Below are 23,266 nucleotides of genomic sequence, written 5' to 3' on the forward strand. Positions count from 1 at the left end.
AGTAAATACTGTCTCATTCATCCAGTCTGCGTGAAAAGTCTCATGTCCTGGCATCTATAAGCTCTTGAGCACCCCAGATTTTTGTTGTCAAGCACCAGCTCTACTTTTTTTTTTCTGTATAGACCCAACTCCTGTATCTGTATCCCCTTACTATAGGTTCATAGGTTCATAGGTTTATACTAGGCTATCTGCCCTAAGGCATTTATAAGCCTAGCCCAAATTATTGTGGCTTACGCCACCCCTTATATGAAAAAATACTGTGCCCATTAGTTTGTTGTGCCTCTGTCCAGCAGTGACACAGAGATGATTCCTGGGGTAAACCTACGATCTCCCATCCACAGGTCTAGATTTCTCTTGAACAGAGTCAGCGAGGTGCTCTGCCTCACATGGACCGGGATTTTATTCCACAGCATAGGGAGTCTCTGAGTGATAAATCTATCCCTCCAGCACGTCCTATTTATATCCGTGCTAAGGTTTAAGTCGCTTGCTCTAGTGGTTTTGGTGGATTTGGATTTTTTGAGGTGGAGCATGTCCATTAATTCCGGGTTGGACATGGCCTTGTATGTCAGGCACATGTCACCTCTGAGCAGACGATATGCGACTGAATAGAGCTGGAGTTTCTTCAATCTGGCAGCATATGACAGATTTTGGAGTCCCTTTATCCTTTTGGTGAGGAACTTTTGGGGTCTCTCCAATTGCTGCAGATGTCGGGTGAGATACATCCCGAATGGGGCATTGTACTCGATCATTGGTCTGATAAGTGAAGAGTACAGGGAACAATGACCTCACTAGATCTGGATGTGAATCCCTTCATGATCAGGTGGGCAATGTAGAAGGTCTTTCTAACCACTTTAGCAATGTGAGTGTCAAAAGAAAGGCCACTGTCAACCTGGGTCCCCAGGTCCCTGATAACCTCTTCTGTGCTTAGTGGATTGCCACCTATATGGTAGCTTGGGGTTACCTTGTTTTTCCCGAAGGGTATGACTATACATTTTTGGCGTTTAACTTCAGGCCATGGCTCTGGCACCAGCTATCTGTTTCCGTGAGTCCCTTCTGAAGGATATCCGTGTCCGATGCACTTTCCACTATGGCGCCCAGTTTGCAGTCGTCTGCAAACTTTGTCAGCCAAAGTCCTCCCATGTTGGCCTGTACTTCTGAGAAGTAGATGCCAAACAATAGGGGCCAAGGACCGAGCCCTGTGGGACACCACTTGTGACCGGCTTGGAGTCTGACACAGCGCCAGCAACTCTAACCCTGTGGGTTCTGTCCTTAAGCCAGTTTGCAACCCATCTTGTGACATATGGGTTTACATTTAAGCTGGTAAGTTTTTCTACAATACCCGAGTGGGGTATTGTGTCGAAAGCCTTTGCAAGGTCAAGGTAGGCTGTATGGACTGCCTTTCCTCATCAATGGCCTTGGTGACTGTTTCGAAGAAGTCAACCAAGTTCAAAAGGCATGATCTTCCCTTGACAAAGCCAAACTGGGTCGGGTCCAATGTCTGCAAGTCCCCTATATCTTTGTTTATGAGCTCCATTATGATCCTCTCCATAGCTTTGCAGACTAGACTTGTTAAGCTTATGGGGCGGTAATTACCAGGGTCCGTAGAGGCACCGCCTTTGTGAAGTGGGACCACAGTTGCCGTACGCCACTCCTTGGGCATGTATCCTGTGGTAAGGCTGAGATTAAACAGCTGCCTTATGTGCGGGTTTAATTCCTCATTTAGCTCGTGTAGCACACAGCCGGGGACACCATCCGGTCCCATTGATGCTGTGTTTTTAGCTTTAGAGAGAGCAGCTTTCACCTGCGCATTTGAGATGTCCAGGAGGCTACACTCGGCTGGGATAGTTATCTCTCCTTTGGGGGGGGAGAGGGGGGTGAAGTTTGCACTGAACCTGTCTGCCAGTATGTTGGCAATGTCTGTGGGTTCAGTGATTTTTGTATCATTTTGGACTAATTCTGAGCATATCTGGGAGTTTCCACCCAGGTTCCTAACATAGCTGAAAAAGGCCTTATGATTGTCCTTTGAATCCATGGCAATTTTTCTCTCAAAATTGGCCTTAGTTGATTTTATGAGTGCTCGTATTTTTTACTAATAATGATCAGGGTGACTTCCCTTTTATGGATTTTGTTCTATCATGTAATAGCTTTCTCCTCTTATTGTAAAGTTTGTTAATGGCTGGGGTCCACCAGACTGGACGTTTGCCCTTTGTGGAAAGAGTCTTGGTTTTATTTGGGATTGCCTGATCCATGCAGTCCTGGAGGTGTTCATAGAAGGCATTTGTAAGGGCTTCCGCAGCTTGGGTTGTGGTTTCCTCTGGCTCAGGGGCCTTGAAGGATACCACACCAGTCTTGAGTAGTGTGAAGTTTGCTTTAGAGAAGTTCTTCACTATGGTCTTTTTGCTTGGGGTGGGGCGGATGTGGATTTCCAGTGAGATTAGTTTATGATCAGATCTCACCAATGAGGGATATACTTCCGGTGTGGAGCATTTTGTCCCCATGTTTGTGACAATGAGATCTAGTATATTTTCTCCTCTCGTGGGAACAGTGACTAGCTGTTCCATGGCATTTGAATTTATGAACTCCAGGAACCGTTGGGCTAGAAAGTTAGGGCTTGAGTAATGTTCCCAGTCTATATTCGGTAGTTGAAGTCACCCAATATGATGGTGTTTGGAGATACATTTATACCCTCCAGTGTCTTCAGGAAGGCTGTGTGGGGTTCCTGAGTTTGAGAGGGTGGCCTGTAGCATGCTACAATTTGTAGAGCAGTTTTGCCTATGGTTAGTTGCACCTGGATGGTTTCCGAAGCTTCGTGCGTTGCCATCAACCTGGAGGTGTGAGTATCCTTTATGAATATGGATACACCTACACCATTTGTGATGTGGTCCGGGTTTTGGGGACGGAACACATGATATGAGGTAAAACCTAATAGTGCCGGGCTGCACTCAGGAGCCTTGAACCAGGTTTCAGTTACAGCACAGACATCGATGTTCTCCATACTGAGAAGGGCCTCGAGTGCGTGCATTTTGAGATTTAGACTTCTGGCATTGAACAGCATTACCCTCAGTTTCTTCCCATTTTTGTTTTCTAGGGTGGTAGGTTTAGAATTTGAGCCTTGCCTAAAAAGGCACTATGGGGTGGCAAGAGCCTTAGCCAATATCCGGAATCCCAGGGTGACAGGTGCAAGCCGTCCCTTGGCAGCGTGGCTTGTCAAGCATGTCATCCCAGGCAGACAGACACTGGATCCCCTTTGAATGACACCAGACATTAAGCCAATTGTTAAAGCTGATCATCTTGTCTCTATATTGTGGCATCATTCTTGGTGAAGGAAGGATACTGCTCAGGGTTAGGGTCATACCTGCCTGGGCTGCATAATCAGAGAGCTCCTCTATGTCTCTTTTCATGTAGTCCAGGGAGGTACGTCTCAGGTCGTTCACACCAGCATGGACAATGACTGTGTCATATTTGTACTTGCCATGGAGTGACCCGAGTGCTTGTGTTATGTGGCGGATTCTAGCGCCCGATAGGCAGCTTACTGTGACCCTCTCCTTGTTCAGCCTGGTGAGTGGGACGTCAGTGTGTCTGACTATGGAGTCACCTATGACAAGTATGTTTGGTGTTGTATTTGGCCTTAAGGGCTGTGACTGCTTTGCACACTGCTTTTGTGGTTTATGTGTTGCTTGTGGGGTGTCTTGAGGTAGCAGTTGTTTGGGTGTCTGCTTTGGAGGCCTCTGCTGTTTAGGTAAATTTTTACTCAGAGCCTCCGAGTATGTCTTTGTGTGTTTATGTGTTTGATTCAGTGGAGTGGTAGCATTATGTGAGGCTGGTTTTGTGGTGTGTGTAGTTGCCTTCTCCTCCTGTCTGGTCTTGCCAGTCCTGAGTTGAGAGAGCTCAGCCTCCAGTTTGGCTAAATAGCTGCATCTCTCGCAAGTATTTGTGTTATGTGGGAGGAGGAGAGGGTTGTCTGTGTACATGAGGCAGTTATAACATTGCCTCAAGATTCCCAGATTCACCAGCTGGACCGGAGAGGAGATTGACAACTGACCCTTGGACATGCTAGAATAATATTGGGAAATCCTTAATTGAAAACAAGGGCCAGTGGGGAGTGAGGGTGTAGTGCTTTTAATTTTTAGTGCTGACTTATATAATTGCTTTAGTGAGCAAGTGCCAGGTAACTTGAGTGCAATGTGTTACAAGTAACTAAATGCAAAAACGACAAACAGTAACTTCCTTTCAAGTGAAACAAGGAAATAAGTACAGTAAGCAATGCAGATATCACTAGTGATCCACAGAAGCGCTGAGAAGTTGCGTATTAGGTGGAATTAGCTTCCAGGGAAATAACAAGCAAACAAACAACAAGCATATAAACAAAGCTAGATTCAGTAGGCCTGGATCTAGTCTATGCTAGAGCAAACAAGGTGAACCAATTTCAGTAAGATACAGTTCAAATATTCAGGCACTATAAACCTTTAACCAGAAAATTCCCAGCTCAGAAGGGCAGAGTCCAGCCTCTTCTCCCACAAGAGTGCAGACCACGAACCTTCTTAATGTAAAATAACTGGCCTGAAGCCCAAGTGCCTAAACCAGAACTAATACACTTGGACACTGGGCTCTCAATCAGCAGTTCCCAACTTAGAAGGATGAAAGCTACCTGTCCTGCCACCACAGTGCTTGCCACAAACCTTCCTAATGTAAAACAACTGTTCTGAAGCCCAAGTGCTTAATCCAAAAGACTTGAATGATAGCTACACTTTAATCAAGTTACAACCAAGCAGTAATAAATACCATTGAATACTTTAGAGAATGTCTGGATTAGTGCTCAAGTTACACAAACAAAGCTAGATCCAGCAGGCCCGAATCCAGTCTATGCCACAGCAAACAAGGCGCACCAACTTCAGTAAGGAACAGTTCAGATATGCATGCACTATAAGCCTTTAACCAGAAATTCCCAGCTCAGAAGGGCAGAGTCCAGCCTCTCCTCCCACAAGAGTGCAGACCACGAACCCTCTTAATGTAAAATAACTGGCTTGAAAGCCCAAGTGCTTAAACCAGAATTAATACACTTTTAGAATAACAGACACTGAGCCCTCAATCAGCAGTTCTCAACCTAGAAGGATGTAAGCTCCCTGTTCTGCCACAACAGTGCAGACCACAAATCCTCTCAGTGCAAAACAACTAACTGGTCCGAAGCCCAAGTGTTTAAACCAAAAGGCTTAGAATGAGTTACACCAAGCAGTAATAAATACAATTGAGTATTTTAAGATGATGCAAAAGTAAAAAGAAGTAGGTAAAAACACAAGTACAGTAAAAGCAGATGAAATTTTTTTTTTTTTTTTTTTTTTCTGAACAAGTGCTGAGATCAAAGAAACAGATTTGAGTGCTGAAACTAGAAAACTGGCTAGTTATAAGAAATAAACAAGCTAGAAGGCTTCCCTCAAACACAGAAGGGCTTGGGGGCTCAGAAGCCTACAAATAGTCTGTACCACTTAACAAGAAAGGCAGGAAATAAGCTTAATTTTTTTTTTTTTTCTATTTCCCAGATGCTCTCTTTGTACACAGTAGGAGTGCCTGAAATCAGAATATGATCTCACTGCACTCAGTTGAGTGAGCAAATGAGATGGGCCCAGAGGCAGGCTGAGGGGCGGGCAGTTTCAATGCCACTAAGATTAGTCAATTGTTTTTCCTCCTGACAAAACATAAAATCTTCTCTCAGAGACCAGATATCAGTGCCTCTCCAAATTTTACTTACAGCTACCATTGGCCTCGTTGTCAAGTCTTACACTGGAATTCATAAACCAAAGTTCCTATTATGCAAGAGTATTTTGCATACTTCTCTATATGAAGGGTGTTGCTGATTCATAGAATAAGCAGTCACACAACAACATAGTTAGTTAGTTAGTTAGTTAGTTAGTTAGTTAGTTAGTTAGTTAGTTAGTTAGTTAGTTAGTTAGTTAGTTAGTTAGTTAAACTAGGATAAAACACTGATCCCAAGGGACCACTTTTCTTGTTCACTCCAGGTGTAGGAATTATACACAATACAACGGAGGCATGCATAACGGAGACAAAGGGGCATATAAAATAAGACTAAGAATCATTGGCTTAGTACATATAGGGCTATTTACAGTGTTAGAATTGAGAAACAGACATATGGACCTTCAGAGATGTGACTCATGGCAGTAATAATAATAATAAAAAATAATAATAAAAAAAATATGTATTATAGGAGGCCATGGGCTTCAAGTCTGGTATTCGGACAGTTGTGTGATATATTTTACTCACATGCTGAATCCCTGGGAATGGGTGGTCTTCCTATACCTACTGATTTAAAAGTATGTTTACCTCTTACCATCTTAGCATCAGGGACCTTTCAGCAGCCAAATGGGGACACATTACATTGTTCCTAGTCTTCTGCCTCACAGACACTCTGTATGTTCCTTGCTGTTCTGATATTACATGTTAACTGCACGCATGGCTCCCTAGTAATGAAGAGGACAGAACCAGCACTCTACATGTGGCTTCTACAATACGGTCCAGTTTTCTAAGGGTACTGATTCTACAGACCTCAATCAGGTGGCTATAAAGGCTGCCTCTGGCTGACAGTACAGCAAATACATGAATATGAAAGGCTATCATTACCACAATAGCCTGGTTCATAGGTTCATAGATTCATAGGTAGGTACTAGGCTATTGGCCCTAGGGCCTATATAAGCCTAGCCAAAGGTACCCTGGCTTTCGCTACCCAAGAAAATTATTTTCCTGTGCCACTGTCGAGCAGAGCCACAGAAGTGATCTCCTGGGTGAATTTCCTATCTCACATCCAATCATCAAGATTTTTCTTGAAGAGTGCTAATGAGGAGCTTTGTTTGATATAGATAGGTAGTTTGTTCCAGAGTATGGGAAGTCTCTGGGACAGGAATCTATCCCTCCAGCATGTTCTGTTTATTGTGGTGATTAGGTTTAGGTCCCCAGAGTGTGTAGCTCGTAGGGATTGGGATTTCTTTAAGTGGAGCATGTCTAAAAGCTCAGGGTTTGACATAGCTTTGTGTGTTAGGCAGAGATCACCTATGAGTAGACGATATGCAACTGAGTAAAGCTGCAGTTTTTTGAGACGGTCTGCATAGGGCATCTCTTTGAGGCCGGTAATCCTCTTTGTGATGTATTTCTGTGGCCTTTCCAGTTTTGTAGATGTCTTGTGAGGTACATACCAAAAGTGGCATTGTACTCTATAATGGGTCTAATGAGTGATGAGTACAGGGAAACAATGACCTCTTTTTTCCTGGATGAGAAACCTTTTGTGATGAGGTGTGCCACATAGAAGGATTTCCTGACTACTGTGGCGATGTGATTATCAAAGGAGAGACTACTGTCCACCTGTGTCCCAAGGTCTCTTATGACACTTTCGGTGTTAAGTAGACTACCACCTATGTGGTAGTTCATGGGTACTGAGTTTTTACAAAAAGGAATGACATTGCACTTTTTGGCATTGAGCTTGAGGCCATGGCTTTGACACCAGGAATCTGTCTCAGCAAGGCCCTTTTGTAGGATGTCCACATCTTTTGGAGTTTTGATTATGGCTCCTAGTTTGCAGTCATCTGCGAACTTCATTAGACAAAGACCTTCTGTGTTGGCCTGTACTTCAGAGAAGTAGATACCAAACAGGAGAGGCCCCAGGACTGAACCCTGTGGTACTCCAATTGTCACTGGTCTGAAGCTGGATTTGGAGTCTGCTACTTTCACAGTGTGGGTTCTGTCAGTGAGCCAGTTGGTAACCCATCTTATGACATAGGGATTTATACTTAGTTTAGTGAGTTTATCTATAATTCCAGAGTGGGGGATGGTGTCAAAAGCCTTGGCAAGATCTAGATAGGCTGTGTGAACCACCTTACCCTCCTCTACGGCTTTGGTGACTGCTTCAAAGAAGTCTATCAGGTTTAGGAGACATGATCTGCCTTTTACAAACCCGAACTGGGTGGGGTCCTGAGTTTGGAGATTACCAATGTCATTGTTTATAAGTTCCATGATGATACGCTCCATAGCCTTGCAGACCAGGCTCATTAGGCTAATGGGGTCGTAGTTTCCGTGGTCTGTGGTGGCTCCCCCTTTGTGGAGTGGGATAACTTTCGCTGTGCGCCATTCAGTGGGCACATAGCCTGAGGTGAGGCTATGATTGAACATGGTCCTCAGGTGGGGTGCCAGTTCATTCTGTAGTTCATGTAGAACACAGCCTAGGATGTCGTCAGGTCCCATGGATGCTGTGTTCTTGGCTTTGGATAGTGTGTTTTTTACCTGTGCAGCCATGATTACAGGAACTTTGCATTCTTCTGGTATAGAGATGGGCCCTTTAGGGGTTGACAGAGGGCTAAAGTTAGCACTGAACCTATCTGCCAGGATGTTGGCAATATCCGTTGGTTCTGTATATTTAGTGCCATTGTGCTGTAACTCAGAGCAGATCTGAGTGTTGCCATTGAGATTCTTGACATAGCTATAGAATGCTTTGTGGTTGTCTTTAGAGTCAGTGGCGATTTTGTTTTCATAACTAGCTTTGGAGGATTTTATGAGGGATCTCAGCTTCTTACTGAAGCTGACCAGGGAGTTTCTCCAATCATGGGATTTTACTCTTTTTGCAACAGTTTCTTTCTTCTGTTGTAGAGTTTGTTTATGGCAGGAGACCACCAGATTGGCTTCCTTTTTTTGGAGGATAGCATCTTGGTTCTGTTAGGGATTGCACGATCCATGCACTCATGTAAGTGCTTATAAAGTGCATTTGTGTGGGATTCAGCAGTCATACCTCTATTGTCCATCAGCATGGGTGTCGTGATGTTTGCCACTTCTGTCTTAAGAAGCGTGAAGTTGGCTTTGGAGAAATTTTTTACTGTAGTTTCCCTAATGGGGGTGGGGGAGGGATGTGGATGTCTAGGGTGATTAGTTTATGGTCGGATCTGACCAACAAGGAATTGACCTCTGGTGTGGAGCACCGGTTGCCCATGTTGGTAATAACCAGGTCTAGGATATTGCTGCCCCTGGTGGGGGTGTGGATAAGTTGATCCATGGCATTGGAATTTATGAATTCCAGAAAACGTTGAGCACAAGAGTTGGTACATGAGTAGTTTTCCCAGTTAATGGTAGGGTAGTTGAAATCGCCCATTATTAGGGTGTTAGGTTGTACCCTAATATTTTCCAGTGTATTAAGAAATGAGGAGTATGAATCCTGGGACATGGTAGGGGATCTGTAGCAAGCTACAATTTGGATTGCGGTCTTGCCCAGAGTTAGTTGCACTTGGATAATCTCGGATGCATTATGCTGAGCAACTAGCCTGGAGGTGTGGATATCCTTAATGGATATGGACACGCCTCCACCTTAAGTGTTTCGGTCCAAGTTAGGTGGCCGAAAGGTGTGGTATGAATTATAGCCTGGTAATGCAGGGGTACTCTCTGGAGCCTTGAACCAGGTCTCTGTCACTGCACAGATGTTGATGTTCTCCATTTTAAGGAGTGCCTCGAGAGAGAGTGCATGTTGAGGTTTAGACTTCTAGCATTGAGTAGCAATACCCTCAGATTCTTCTTGCCTGTACCTGTTAGGGTGGTGAATTTGTCATTTGAACCTTGCCTAAAAAAGGCACTATAGGGGTGGCTAGAGCCTTAGCCAGTATCCGGAATCCCAGGGGCGACAAGTGCAGGCCATCTCTGGCAAAGCATCGTGGCTTGTCGATCATGTCATCCCAGGCAGACAGATAGAGGATCCCCTTAGAATGACACCAGAAGCTTAGCCAATTGTTGAAGTCAATCATTTTGTCCTTGTACTGTGGTATCATTCTGGGTGATGGCAGGATGCTACTCAGGGCTACGGTCATACCTGCCTGGGCTACAAGATCGGACAGCTCCTCCATGTCCCTTTTCATGTAGTCCAAGGAGGTACGTCTCAGGTCATTCACACCAACATGGACAATGACAGAGTCATATTTGTACTTGTTGTGGAGTGACTTGAGTGCATGTGTTATGTGGCGGATCCTGGCACTTGACAGGCAGCTGACAGTAACTTTCTCCTTGTTTAGCCTGGTGAGTGGAACATCAGTGTGCCTGACTATAAAGTCACCTATGACTAGAGTGTTGGGTACGTTGTTATGCCTTATGGGCTGTGGTTGAGTGGCACACTGAGTTTGTGGGCTATGTGTCATTTGGGTTGTGTTGGAGGGTGGAGGTTGCTTGTGTTTCTGCTTTGGAGGTCCCTGTTGCTTGGGCAGGTTTTTACTGGAGAGCCTCCGCGAATGTAGGTGTGTGTTTTGTGTTTCTATGTGTGTGTTTTGGTGGTGTAGGTTTTGAGGGACTATGTGCTGAGTGTGGTGTGGTGCAAGTGTTTACCTTCTCCTCTTGACTGTCTAGTCCAGTCTTGGGTGAAGAGAGCTTTGCTTCCAGTTTGGCTATATAAGTGCATCTCTCACAGGTTGTAGTGTTGGGTGGTAGGAGGAGAGGGTTGTCTGTGTACATGAGGCAATTACTGCATTGCCCCAAGATGCCCAGATTCATCATGTATATAGGAGAAAACACCGGGGGCTGACCCTTAGACATGCCTGGATAGGTGCTTATTTGTTAAGTACTAGAAACTGTTTTCCTCTAGACAGTGAGGAAAGTTGAGTGCTGTAGTAATTTGTAGCTTATTTAGTGCTTACAATAAGTTCTGAACAAGTGCTGAAACAAAAAACTGGCTAGTTCTAAGAAACAAAATTAAGCTAGAAGGCTTCCCTCCAACACAGAAAGGCTTGGGGGCCTAGAAGCCTACAAATAGTCCTGGACACAGCAAATCTATATCCAGGCTAGACTACCCACAGGAAAGGCAGGAAACAAGCTTAGAAAAAGGTTTTTTTTTTTTTTTAGTGGAAAGAGAAAAAGGAGTAGCAGAAACTAAGATGATTGGCCTTCTCAAATGTTCTCCCTGTACTGGGTAGAATGAAGTAATGACACTAGACTGGGAGGAGGGTCCCAGATCAAATTTACACTAGGGGCGGGCAACTGCAAAGCCACCAACTGGGAAACAAACTGCAGAAATGTTTCTCACAGCTGAAAAGCAGCAGTGAGCCTCTAAATGAAAGTTTTAAACAGCTAAAGGAGCCTCTAGAAAAAATCCGTCATGCACTGGACAGTAAGCTTACCTCTCAACTGTCTCTATTGTGTAAGGATGTCACTAATATTTTCTCAAGTGTGTGTGTGTGTGTGTGTGTGTGTGTGTGTGTGTGTGTGTGTGTGTGTGTGTGTGTGTGTGTGTGTGTGTGTGTGTGTGTGTGTGTGTGTGTGTGTGTATGTTTGTGTCATCCCGGCAGTTCTCATGAATCCCACAGTTGGCATATGCAAACCCATTTGTCAGTTTATAGATGTGTAGAAGACATGCTGTGGCAATCACACACTGTGTATACAAATAGATGTCCCCTCCAAAATAATTATGATTGCATTTTATTTTGCAGGTGATGTATGCTACCCTTTGGCTCCTTGGCTTATGCCCCCCACCATGTAAGCCCTGAAACCATTTCTGAGGTGCATTTCAACACTGCTCGTACACGGAATATCAAAGCTCATGTGCTTAGACTGTTCAAGTCATAGTTTCAACACCTGGCTATAACTACCAAGATGTTCTACTCTGCACTGTGCTACACATTCCAATAATACAGAGGCAGGATTGCTATCCTGACCGTGGCTGTGATGTTGATGGCAGTCATTAACCGCAGCTGTATGAGCTAAAGTCAATAAAAGACCGTTGACCGTAAGAACTGCAATAAACAGCAGTGCTGGAAATGTGGGACAGTCTGGTGAGCAACTTTGGGCCAAGCCATATGAGGGACAAAGTAGTAAACAAACACATGAAGTGTTCCCAACAGGCAGATCATGGCCTGTGCATCAGACACTAACTGAAGATTATTGAATATGTTATACTGATCAGTCTCTGACTGTGAACTTGATCAAATGTACTTGTCCAAAATTCTGCAGCCCAGTTACTTCTGGGCTATCACACTACCAACATATTACACCACTTCTGCTTCAGTTACAGCTGACTGTTAGACAGAGGATCATCTAAAAAGTTCTTGTTGTGGTGTACTTAGCCCTGCATAACTTGGGTCCCTCTTACTTGTGAGACCCTTTGGACTGCTACAGAGCTCAGTCTCAGAGGGGCTGCTGGTACTTCCAGAAGTATGGCTGGAAAGTTCCAGAATTCACGCTTTTTTCAACCTTCATGCCTCTAGAGCCTGTCACCTGCTTGGATGAGAGAGTCATATGCATGAATACATAAATAGCTTGCTTTATGAACTTATGTGTATATAAGACCATCCTACTTTTGTCACTTTTTACAATTATATCAAATGTTGCACCATCTGTGGTAAACTATTCTGTATTTATTTGATACTTGTTTATTGTTTTATACATTAATTGTTTTAATTTATTTTATCTGAATTGTTATAAATGTTAATAAAACTGAAGATGAAGATGAAGATGATGGGATGGAGAGTGGTGTGGGTCACAGATGGAATCACTTGCACAGGGTACCAGGGCACACAGTAACACATGACTGTCAAACTGGAGAGGAAGATGTGGACATAGTTCCATTGATGGGTAGGAGTCAGGTGACACAGTAACATAAGACTGACTACATGAAATGGGTGGGGGACAAATATAAGTACAGCAGAATGCTGTTGGCAGGATCACTAGAAGATTAAAGAGTGTGAATGATCATTTCCTCCTGGGACATGAAGAGTAAGCCACTGCATAACTGCCTTCTAGTGTTATTTTGAAGCCAAGAGGGAGCAGGTGAGAGTGTGTAGGGTGTCTGACCTCTTACGGTAGGGATGTTTTGCTCCTTTGTGACTTGGACTTAAACAATATTTACCATGTGATAGATTCTAGTCCATGATGTATTTATATGGGGTTTACTTCACTTTGTTGAAAACCCTAATTGTCGAATAGCTTTTTGTTAAACCCTATTCGTCGAAGCCTCAGTCCATTGAACATGCATTTAAGTGAAACGTTTCCCAGAGGAAAAAAACAATGGGCCATCATTGTGAATTTGCCTTTTTTCCCACTGTAGTGCGATTTTGGAGTTGGTACATTTAGTTGGGGGGGTGGGATTTAAATTATGCTATTTTTGTGATGCTCGCTTGGTTGGCCAAGTGTTTTTTCCACTGGGAAAATTTTCATTTAATTGCACATTTGATGGACTGAGGCTTTGACGAATAGGGTTCAACAAAAAGTTATTTGATAATTAGGGTTTTCTACAAAGTGAAGTAGACCCCAAATAAATACATCACAGACTGGGTGAAGTATATGCATTTATTTGCTGCTACCCATGGTGAGAGGTGGCAAGGCATATAACAACTTCAGACAAAGCTTTTAAGTGTGTACCCTTCAATGCCCAAGTACACAGCCACTCTATATGTGTACCCTACCATGGTCATGAGCAATACTGCAAATCTTGGCAGACATGATAGTACTAGCAAATCTATGGATGCTGGCATTCATTACAGCATTGTATGCCACAGAGCCCTTATGAGGCAAGTCAGTTCATGATATCGCATTCTCACATCTTTATGCAACTGGGCAGCAGTGTCATGAATGCATTGTAAGACAACTATCAGCTCCATTAAACACTGAGTGGTAGCAGAAAGTCCATGCATCACACTCCTGGGTATTTGCTGATTAATGCCAAATGCTGCCTGTGATGTTTGATGGCACCTATTACTCCTGTGTTTTGGCCTGTCATGAGCATGCCCACTGAGGAAGTAGCATGCACCTCTAAAGCTGATGTGTTGGCCACAGCTGGTGAACTTCTGAGACCCTCAGCTACAGGGCTTCCTCCTGTACTGTAGATGGTATGTGTTCAACAGTTTCATCAGCAGTATCTACAGCCTCTGTTGAGGGTTGCTTCCACACCCAAAAGTCAGAGAGGTATGAGACTCAATGCATAAGCTGAATGTGACACATCTCCAAGTATCTGGGGATCATTGCTAGATTCTGCAGAGTTGTGCACATCAGCACCTTGTTTAGCCTAAGCAATTTCTACAAGCTGCCTATCACCACTTCTCACTCCGAATGCACGACATCCAGAACACCATTGTTTTGCTATCTATATACCAAGCTTGCTCAAGTCAAAGTAAGGTACAAAAAATCTCCTAGACTGTATATATGCCACTGTATAGAAATTCTCTGTCATTTGTGGATTGTGTTGTCATATAAAGACATGGCGCTCTGATTGTATATATGCCTCTATACAGAATTTTTTTTGTCATTTGTTGTATTTGTACCATTATGTTATGGAGCTTTTCTCCCCGGGCGTCCGCTGTAAATGGACCTTGTTCCAGACGGACTTTCCCGGTAAACAAATGTTAAATAAATAAAATAAAATAAATAAAATGCCTCAAAATATAGCTAGGGTGCTGTTGTGACATGCAGTACAAGGTTCTATATGCAGCCAATTAGTTCTCATTGAACTTTACCTTGTCTGATGCTTGCAACCTGTTACACTCCTGATGTGCCTATAAAAAATGTGCATTGTACCTACTTTGGTACTCATGAGTGTAAAAAACAAAAAGGAGCACACTCCGGATACCCCAACCACTTTAATGGAATGTGAATTGAGGAATCCAGTGTGTGCTTCTTTTTGTTTTTTACAGTTTGGATTGTGTTACTCATTTGTATTCATGAGTGTGACAACTGTGCAGCCATTTATATATTCCATCATCGTGGTCTATCACCCACTGAGATACAGATGGAATGGGTTAATCCAGCACTGACATCCAAACCACTGGCAGAGATAAATTGTATTATATCCCTCCTCACAGTAATACAGGAAACTCCTCGACATCTGGGAGCCTTGTGGATCTTAGAGAACCACGACCTGTGGTGGAGCTCCCCTGCAGTCTTCTGTGCTTTCTGCTTGGCACAGCTCAGCACAATGGTGGGCACTGCTCATTGTGCACCTGGGCCCATCCACTGAATTTATATCCCACAGCACAAATCATCATTTCTTGTCCCATAATAACTGGTCTGTGCCCCCACAATCCATTATCTGAAGGTCATGTACCTTACATGCATGCATCAGAACTTTGCTTTCAGCGTCACTGAAGTTATCCAGTCTACTTGCTTCATCCTACAGGTGTGGATTGGTACAAACTGAAAACAACAATATATATTGTTAAGAATATTTGTACAGGTACTGAGAATGCATCTGTTGCACACAGTAAGGTACTTATAGTATGCAAACATTCTAGACTGTGCTACTGCAGCACACATTACATTCTGACAGTGGTGATCCTGTAAAATACTCTGCTGATATGTTTTGTGTAAGCCCTTTCTCAACAGCATACTTACAGGATGCAAGAATAATACATTGTGCAGGAGTATGGCATAACTCTTTTTGGCAAAGAAAAGCCTGTAAAATAGTCTGATAGCATTGTAAGGTAAAGCACCACCCCCAAACAGCATTGTAACTGCTGCTGTGGTCACTAAAATATACAAACACGTCAAGCACAATAAACCAGTACAATACATACATGTACCCATCTAGGAAACATGGTCATAAGTCAATCATGTCCCTGATATCAAAGCAGATATTTGAATGGAAAATATACTCCTTACCAACAAAACCCATATGTCTACTTTTATAATAACTTGCACAACACATCTTCACAGTATTGCATAACTTGTGGAATACAAGCAATCAAAATGGTGATGCCAAGATAAGCTTCACAACTTTAAATCTTTTTTACACTATGTAGGTAAATAAGGCCTCCTATCACAAATGACTAGGAATAATTTATTCCACTTTTCTGCACTGGGCTTATAATGAGTAACAGGTCTTTGGCATCCTTATTCTGTTCTTGAATTCTCAGGGTATTTGCAATAGGCAGAGGCATGCATATGTATTGCACAACAGAACAGCAAATGTTTAAGCAATGCGATTCTCACTCATGGATATTTATGTAAGTGGTTGCCATTTTGGAATATCATTTGGCATCTGTCATCCTGTGAGGCAGAGATGTCAGGAGGCACATGTAGACATAGACCTCATACATAGTGTGTGAAGGAGGCAAAGATAATTCTTTATTGCCTTCAAAACCCACTTCAGGCAGTAACTTCTAGGTTGATAATATGATGGAACTTTGAAATGGGTGGATATATAGCAGGATCTAGGCCTCATGCTGAGCAGGATTACATGTATCCAGCAGTCTGAAGAATAGTGCAGACACCTCTGTGATTACCTGAAGCAGCATTTGCCCGAAAGATAGTAGGAGTGGGAAGCTAAAGTATGAACAGAGCTCTCAAAGAAATATCTTTAAGTGTTTCTCCCTTCAAACTAAATGAACAACCCTCCATCAGGTACTAATGATGTTTGTATTTATACCTTTCAGCCTATCAAGCAATACTTTTCTAGAATGGTGGGGTGTCACAGGAGGAGGGAATGGGCCTCTGTAAGATGGAGGATTGAATACTGCTGTCTGCTTAGAGCTCAAGGTATTTCAATGATATGTCACTTTCTGACACATTTTTCACTGAGTCTCTGTTCTAGTGGTCCACCTGATGAGGAAGAAGAAGATCTGGAGGATTGAGCATCTTCACCATCATCTCTCTTTCTGTTGCAATTTCTGATGGGTATAATCTTGGGGATGTGAACTGGTCACTGGGGAGAGGTAAAGACCTGTCTCAGGTAAGCACCCACATCCCACTTCTTGACCAACCACCACTGCAGCAGATTGTTGAAGCTGTGGTGCATAATGTTATTGAGCATCCAATCAACCAAAGTCTTGGCTAGATACAGACCCTCCTGGAGTGAAAAGTGGATTCACTGGAGTGAATGATCGCCCTCTGTGTGCATGAGTCCAACCTTTTTCATCTCATCACTGGGTTTGCAAAATTAACCCCGTTTATTTCTACTGTTTCATGTTTGTTTGCTTGATACACTATCCTACACCCTCTTTCAATATCCTTTGCATAAAGGACCCCCTTCTCTCTTCATGTAAATAAAAATGAGCTTATATCTTCAAAAATGTAGCCAACCTTCCCATCTTCCCACCTACCATTGTCCTATTTGTTCCCCTTGTGTGTTTCCCATTCTTCCTTTTATACTGTTCCATTTATCACTCCATCAAATTGTAAGGTATCAAAACAGATTATTCAGAGGGCAGGGCCTAGATGGCCAACTGAGAGCTCAGAGCAGTGAATTTTGAGAGCTCTATAAACTAGTATAATAATATAGGAAAATGTTATTATTTTCAAGCTTAAAACATCAGAAATATATAGATAAACTACTAAACTACATACATATTAATTTTGGTGGAGATATACAAATATTTTCTTGTCAAGTAACTTGGAGATATATAGAGTCGCTAAATATGAACAACTCAAGGAATTCTCATCCAGATGCTGCTTTGAAAAAAGGACTGCAATTGATGACATCTACCTTACAGAAACAATCTTTGAAGATGGATGGCTTTAAAAGTCACTTAGAAAACCTCAAATTAAATTCTCAAAAACAGGCTGATACTCTTAAGGAACTATTACACGAACACCATACAGAAATAACAAATACAGAGACTTCTCTGAATGACATTGAAGGGAGACTCAAAGAGGAAGAATTCCAAAAAGAATTTCTGCTTAAACAGAATACATGGCTGCTTAACAAAATAGATGACTTAGAAAACAGGGAAAGGAGAAACAACATAAGGATCTTTGGTCTGCCTGAAAACACTGAAGGTGAAGACATTATTTAATTCTTAACAACCTGGATTCCTGAATTTTTAGACTTGAAAGAGAGATTTCATTTGGGATTGAAAGGGCGCATAGAGCACTGAGGAAACCTGCTTCTCACTTAACAAATACTCTACCTAGATCCATAGTTATAAAATTTCTTTCATTTCTGAACAAGGAACTAATATTAAAATCTGCTTGGAGAAAATCACCCTTAAAATACAATCAAAGCCTGATAAGGCTTGACAATGATTATTCTTCCACAATACTAGAACAAAGGAAAAAACTCTGGCCAATAATAAAACTGTTGAAACAAAACAACATTAAAGCACAGCTGGCCTTTCCAGCCAAGATAAAAATACTTTTTGCCAATGCGATGAGAACCTTTAATGACGTAGAAGAAGCTACTATATTAATCAAAAACAACAACATAGTGTTTATCCCAGAAGAAATGGAATGGATGGCCCCTACTCTTAAAAGAATAAAAGAAATAAGTCCTTGGACTGATACTAGAAAGAAGAAACAAAAAAAAAATGATTCCAAGGTAGCTGTCCCAAAAAAATAACTCTTACAACTACATCTCTCAAAGTATCAACTGATATGATATATCGCTTGTCATCTGTTTTTGTTTAAAAAAAAACAAGGGTTTCTTAAACAACTGAGAAACAGTAATGATTTATTCAGAATGTTCAAAGAGTCCAATAATTCTTCACAAACAAAGGTAGGTCAAGGTGGGTTACTATTTACATTATATATAAGCCAAACAAAGCAACATATAATACAGACATAGAAGTTTCTATTCCCCTACTTGAACTCAATGAATACTTATCTTGTTCATTTTTCATTGATTTTACTGATAACAATTTAAGTAATTAATTAACTAATTCAACAGGGTACCATTCATCAGAGTTCAGACTCAAATGTAACAAATTAACATCATATATAATAGCAGTAACAGTAGAGTGTTTTGAAAAAAAATGCTGTCATGGAGACTAATGCCTTCTTCAGTTAAAGTATGATTTGGAAATGTCATGTATATCCTGGTTAAATAATAGTAGCAAGCTATTAGTACACGTCATCATTATTCTGTCTAAATATAGTTTAATATCAATTATGGCAGGTATGACAACTATGAGTGCTGTTTGATCAATCCTGATATAGTGTGCGTGGATGCAGCCGTGTCTAGCAGCTAGTACAAATGTCATTATTATTCTGTCTAAACATAATTAATATCAATTATGGCAGGTATCATAGCTTTGAATGCTGTTTGATTAAGCCTGACATGGTGTATGTGGATGCAGCTGTGCCTGGCAGCTGTTATATGTTGCCGCTTTCATTTCCGGGAAGTTATGGGTTGCGGCTTGTGATAAAGGTTTACTGATGCTTGTGAATTAGGAAGAGACATTTGGTGTTTTAGCCTGTATCCAGGGGAAGGGGGTGGATAGAACTGTGATTTGGGATATTTGGCAGAGAATGGTTTGTTTGTATGTCTGCTGAGTGAGAGGTGGGAGGGCTGGAGGAGTGTGTTGTCTCTTGCTGTGGCAGCTTGTTGGGAGTTTTTTTTTTTTTTTTTTTTTTTTTTTATCTGATTGCTTTCTGTTCTTTTCCTGGCTGCTGCCTCGTTGAAAGTGAGAGAAATTAGGCTTGAAGTTGCAGGGAAGTGAAGGTTTGCTTCAGGTGTCTCGTGAGCCTCTGGTATGCAGTAGACAGATACACTAACAATAACAACAAAAAAGCAAGCAGGCTATAAGCACTCCAAACCACACTATTTATTGTGAGTGCTTTCGTCAGAGACAATGCTCCAACTTCATCAGTCAAAAGAAAAGACAACAATTAACCACTTTATATACTTACAAGTGGATGCAATTAAACAAATCACAAGTTAATCATCAGTAAATAACATTCACTAATTAATGTAAGGTTGTAAAAACATCTAACTCCTTTATGGCAACATTAAACAATTCAACTAATACAAAATATCTTCTCCATTTACAATGTGTATACTTAAAACCATATGCAAAACATATCAGGAAACCTATACATAAATACATGCATATAATAAAAATATACGTTAAAATTTAAAAATTAACAAGGTATAATACCCTTTCAGCTAAAATACTAGGGGCGCTAAACACATAGTTAATACAAGTGTAAGTAATTTATAAAATAGAAATTAAAAATTAAATGATTTTTGCTTAATTGTTTCTGCATTTAAAAATGCAACTTATGTATATGAATATATATATATATATATATATATATATATATATATATATATATATATATATATATATATATATATATATATATATATATATATATATGTGTGTGTGTGTGTGTGTGTATGAATAAGAGACCAAAAAACATGGTCAAGTAGACAAGTAAATAAAAATGCAACCTTATGGTAAATATAACACTGACTGTAGGTGGGCAGACAAAGGCCAATGTGACACTTACTGTAGAAAGGCATACAAAATATGTTTAGATACTGAAGTGCTGGTCCACAAGCTATAAGTAGTACCTTGGGTGTCTGCTTTGGAGGTCTCTGTTGTTTTTGCAGATTTTTATTTAGAGCCTCTGAGTATGTTTTCGTGTATTTATGTGTGTTATTTGCTGGTGTTGGTTTAGCAGGTCTATGTGAGACGGGTGGTGTGTTGCAAGTATTTTCCTTCTCCTCTTGACTGTCAGTACCAGTCTTGGGTTGAGAGAACTTTGCCTCCAGTTTGGCTGTATAATTGTATCTCTCGCATATATTGGTGTTTGGTGGTAGGAGGAGAGGGTTGTCTGTGTACATGAGGCAGTTGTAACCTTGCCTCAAAATGCCCAGATTCACCAGTTGGACTGGAGAGTACACCTGAAACTGCCCTTTGGACATGGCTGAATAGGTAAAATGAGCTGTTTTACTGATTGGCTGGTAGGGACGATTAGAGAGCCTTGTCCTTCTGGACAGTATAGGGGATATAGTGCTAGGGTTAATTAGTGCTTGCTATGAGTTTTGAGCAAGTGTTGGGCAGTGAAATTAATAGTTTGAGTGCTTAAGTTGAATGTTTGTCTAGTTCCAAGAGAAAAATTGAAGAGTAGACTTTGTGGAGCCGGGAATAGTTTAACCCTAGTTAACCGGCGCTGCCCGGCACACAAAACTGCGCAAATGCGGTTTTTATAGCAGGGAAATGAAAGCGATAGAAATTAGCCCAAAATGGCTAATAAACGACTAACTTCTGGGCTACAGCAAACAAGGCGCACAAATTTCAGAAAGAAACAGATTAAATAAGCAGGCACAATAAGCCTTTAACCGATAAAAAATAACAGATAAAAACAATTTGCCATGGCACATATTATGTATTAGTATGCAGTATAACATAACTAAACCCACTAAAACACATATGATTAATTATTACTTTGACTCATATAGGAAAATTATTAATGCAAATATAGATTTAAAAATCTGGTTTTATCTTTTAACACCATTCCTGGTTACAAAGAGCTATCCACATAAAGTATACAGGGAAATAATTTATTCCTGGGAACAGAAAGGATTTGTTTGTTGGTTTCAATGTATCAAGAACTAAAAGTTCTGGATATGCAAATAAAAGAAACAACATACAAATTTCCACAACAAGATTGGCTAACTACACAAAGCATTCTGATGTATTCACAAGATTTATGCAGAATAATTAGTAATTCTTCATTTAAAGAAATACCTAAACTTACAAAATACATATATAAAATCATATATAATGATTATGACATGGGAAACAGTATTTCAAAATTTTACAAGATATTGATAAATTATAAAACAACACCCAAATCCTCATATTGGAATTATATAACAAAAGGATACTCATTACAGCTCACTGAAGAAATGAAATCAAATATTTTATTATCAATAAAACATACATCCTTTACATAATACTGGAAAGTTTTTAATTGGAAATGGTTGCACAGAGCATTCTTAACTCCAGATAGAATTGCTAAAATTAATTCTTCCACAAAGAGAATATGTTGGAGGTGTGAGCAAATACACAATACAGATTGGAATCACATTTTTTTCGACTGTATTAAAATTAAGCCATTTTGAAATGGTATTAAAAACTTTTTACAAGCTTTATTTAATTAATCATTTAACTTATCTAAAGCTCTAGTATTATTAAATGTGTGTGAAGGTCTTCATTTGAATGAGTCAAATATGTATCTAGTATGGACAATACTTGCAATCTCAAGGAAGTGTATAACAAGAAGATGGAATACAAACACAATACCGACTTTGGAAGACTTCTACAGCCTATTGAAGACCACAGTATTGTTGGAAATTAAAATTAAAGAATTAAGGATTCACCTTAAGCCATTTATTAACAATCCATGGAAAAAAGTCTTATAATTGATTGACACTTTACAATAACTGAACAGATACACTTTGATAACTGGATTGATATACCTATAAAGTAATTGTATATACTGAGCTCTGTTATAGTGTCAGGCTGATGTAAATACTGTACATAGTTATTTAAGATGTTATATACAAATACTATGGAATTTATTCAACTGTATTTGAAAAATAAAAAATTTTTTGACAAAAAAAAAAATTACTCAACAAAACTCCCAGTTACAGAACTGAAAAATAAATGCTACCATGGGCCCTGCAGGAGGGGTAACTGCATTTAGTGCCCTCTTCTTGGCATGGATGGTTTGTAGTCCATGGTTTCAGTTTAAGTTGCATATTTAGTGAAATGTGACATGGTGAATTATGTGCTTCCACTTCACCATTCCTCCCATTATTTCATGTAATAGTATTAGCAGCATGATTTCATCCACCCCTTGGACCTTCGTTGAAGGGTGGGCATCGAGCTGGCAACTCGGCACTGTAAAATTCTACTGCCAATCATTAGCGGACCGGACTTCCGCTGTGGCGACCCCTATCCAAGAAAAGCTGAAAGACAACAACTTGGACAATATCCTTATACTGCACTTCATAAAAATTTTGCACTTTCTACCATTTGCTAGCTCAAAGTGTCATTGACTAGCTGCTTCCACTGCACATTCCCTAGCTTTGTGATATCATAGCAGTTTAGAAACCATGTGCGCTACTGCTGCGCATTCTCATTGCTCTGTTATGCACCACAAGAGCCATGCAATCAGTGGCTGTTACTCTGCTTTAATGTTTCTGCTTGTCATATTCTAGCTGACTAGGTCTGAGTGCTCTGAAATGGTAGGGGCTCAGTATTCATGAATAGTGAGTATTTCACATGCTGCACAATGGTGGCTTCAAACACAGTGCTTGCACAGCTCTGTATCACATCACTGTGAAACCATACACTAGTGTTTTTGTTCTTTCTAACTTGGATATGGCTTGTTTAAAAACATCACTGATTGACTCTGCCATTCTTGCTATATTAAATAAAGTATCCTCTTTAACAGTTTGTAGCCAGATGTGGCTAAAAATGAACCTTTGTTCAGCCTACCTACTTGTAAAACAAAATAAAATTAAATTTCGCTACAGTCAGATGGATGACTGCAGAGATATGTAAGATGAGTCATAATGCTGTGC

The sequence above is a fragment of the Protopterus annectens genome, chromosome 12.part0 (assembly GCF_019279795.1).
Source record: "Protopterus annectens isolate FY-2018-M chromosome 12.part0, PAN1.0, whole genome shotgun sequence".
Taxonomy (NCBI): Eukaryota; Metazoa; Chordata; order Ceratodontiformes; family Protopteridae; genus Protopterus; species Protopterus annectens.